Here is a 3,251-nt window from a genome sequence, read left to right on the forward strand (position 1 = left end):
AAACATAGAACGGTGGCAGCTAGTACTCCGGAGACGACGACCGCCGAAGCCTGCCCGAACAAGGAGGAGGAGCAGCCTCGGCCGAAACCGTGACAGTACCTCCCCCTTGACGCGCGGATCCAGCCGTGCGCCGACCCCGGGCTCGGGGACGACCCGGACGACGCGGAGCAGGGCGCGCAGGATGACCCCGATGGAACTCGGTCAGCAGGGACTGGTCCAATATGTCCCTCCTTGGCACCCAGCACCGCTCCTCCGGGCCGTACCCCTCCCACTCCACGAGATATTGAAGACCCCCCATCCTGCGTCTCGAATCAAGGATGGACCTCACAGTGTACGCCGGAGCCCCCTCGATGTCCAACGGGGGCGGAGGAGTCTCCTCTATCTCATACTCCTGGAGTGGACCAGCTACCACCGGCCTGAGGAGAGACACATGGAACGAGGGGTTAATATTCCTATAGTCAATAGGCAGTTCTAACCTGTAACACACCTCGTTCAACCTCCTCAGGACTTTGAATGGCCCCACAAACCGCCGACCCAGCTTCCGGCAGGGCAGGCGGAGGGGCAGGTTTCTGGTCGAGAGCCAGACTCGATCTCCAGGTGCGTACACAGGCCCCTCACTGCGGTGGAGATCGGCGCTCGTTTTCTGCCGACGGATGGCCTGCTGCAGATGTACGTGGGCAGCGTTCCATGTTTCCTCCGAGCGCCGTACCCATTCATCCACCGCAGGGGCCTCGATCTGGCTCTCGTGCCAAGGTGCCAGAACCGGCTGGTACCCTAACACACACTGGAAAGGGGTTAGTTGGGTGGAGGAGTGGCAGAGAGAGTTCTGTGCCATTTCGGCCCAAGGAACGTATCTCGCCCACTCCTCCGGCCGGCCCTGGCAATAAGACCTCAGAAACCTACCCACCTCCTGGTTAACACGTTCAACTTGCCCATTACTCTCCGGATGGTAACCCGAGGTAAGGCTTACCGAAACCCCCAACCGTTCCATAAACGCTCTCCACACTCTGGAGGTGAACTGGGGGCCTCGGTCAGACACTATATCCTCGGGTACCCCGTAATGCCGGAAGACATGGGTAAACAGAGCCTCAGCGGTCTGTAGGGCAGTGGGTAGACCCGGCATGGGAAGGAGACGACAGGCCTTCGAGAACCGATCCACAACGACCAGGATGGTAGTATTCCCCTGTGAGGGGGGAAGGTCGGTAACAAAATCCACCGAGAGGTGGGACCAGGGTCATTGTGGAATGGGCAGGGGTTGTAGCTTACCCCTGGGCAAATGTCTGGGCGCCTTACACTGGGCACACACCGAACAGGAGGAGACATAAATCCTCACATCCCTAGCTAACGTTGGCCACCAGTACTTCGTGCTAAGGCAGTGCACTGTCCGGCCGATACCCGGATGTCCAGAGGAGGGGGACGTATGAGCCCAACAAATGAGGCGATCGCGTACCTCGAGCGGAACGTACGTCCGACCCACTGGACACTGTGGAGGACTTGGGTCGGTGCGTAACGCCCGCTCGATCTCGGCATCAACCTCCCACACCACCGGTGCAACCAGACAAGACTCTGGTAGTATGGGCGTGGGCTCAACGGACCTCTCCTCCGCGTCATACCGCCGAGACAGAGCATCTGCCTTCCCGTTCTGGGACCCAGGGATGTAAGTGATTTTAAACACAAACCGGGCTAGAAACATAGTCCAGCGGGCCTGGCGAGGATTCAGTCTCCTAGCTGCCCGGATGTATTCCAGGTTACGATGGTCAGTTAGAATGAGGAAAGGGTGTTTACATTTACATTTACGTCATTTAGCAGACGCTCTTATCCAGAGCGACTTACAGTTAGCACATATATATTATTTTATCAAACCCACAACCCTGGCGTTGCAAACGCCATGCTCTACCACTGAGCTACATCCCCTGCCGGCCATTCCCTCCCCTACCCTGGACGACACTGGGCCAATTGTGCGCCGCCCCATGGGTCTCCCGGTCGCGGCCGGCTACAACAGAGCCTGGATTCGAACCAGGATCTCTAGTGGCACAGCTAGCACTGCAATGCAGTGCCTTAGACCACTGCGCCACTCGGGAGACTCAATGCCGCCACACCTTCAGGGCCTGTACCACGGCTAACAGCTCCCTGTCTCCTACGTCATAATTCCGCTCCGCCGGACTGAGCTTTTTAGAATAAAACGCACAGGGACGGAGTTTAGGTGGTGTGCCAGAACGTTGGGAAAGAACGGCCCCTATACCGGCCTCTGACGCGTCCACCTCTACCTGGAAAGGTAAAGAGGGATCCGGATGCGCCAACACCGGCGCCGAGGTAAACAGGTCCTTCAGTTTCCCAAAAGCCCTGTCCGCCTCAGCTGACCACCGCAAGCGCACCGGACCCCCCTTCAACAGAGACGTTATGGGAGCTGCCACCTGTCCAAAACCCCAGATAAACCTCCGGTAATAATTTGCAAAACCCAAGAACTGTTGAACCTCCTTCACAGTGGTTGGGGTCTGCCAATTACGCACAGCTGACACCCGGTCTACCTCCATCTTCACCCCTGACGCAGACAACTGATAACCCAGAAAGGAGACCGACTTCTGAAAGAACAGACATTTCTCTGCCTTGACATATAGGTCATGCTCCAACAGCCTCCTCAATACTCGGCGCACCAGGGCTACATGCTCTGCTCGGGTAGGACTGTACACCAGAATATCGTTGATGTACACGACTACTCCCTGTCCCTGCATGTCCCGGAAAATCTCATAGACGAAGGATTGGAAGACTGAGGGAGCATTCATTAACCCATATGGCATGACTAGATACTCGTAGTGTCCGGAAGTCGTGCTAAACGCTGTCTTCCATTCATCGCCCTCTCTAATGCGCACCAAGTTATATGCGCTCCTGAGATCCAATTTTGTAAAGAACTGCGCACCGTGCAATGACTCCGTCATAGTCGCAATCAGAGGAAGTGGATAGCTGTACTTCACCGTAATCTGATTGAGACCGCGGTAATCAATACACGGGCGCAGACCTCCATCCTTTTTCTTCACAAAAAAGAAACTTGAGGAAGCGGGTGAAGTGGAGGCCCGTATGTATCCCTGTCTCAGAGACTCAGCGATGTACGTCTCCATTGCCTTCCTCTCCTCTTGAGACAAGGTATACACATGGCTCCGCGGGAGAGCTGCTCCTGACTGGAGATCTATCGCACAATCCCCCCGTCTATGAGGCGGCAGCTGCGCCGCCCTAGTTTTACTAAACACCAGTTT

This window comes from Coregonus lavaretus (genome assembly GCF_964263955.1).
Source record: "Coregonus lavaretus genome assembly, chromosome: 39".
NCBI classification, from domain to species: Eukaryota; Metazoa; Chordata; class Actinopteri; order Salmoniformes; family Salmonidae; genus Coregonus; species Coregonus lavaretus.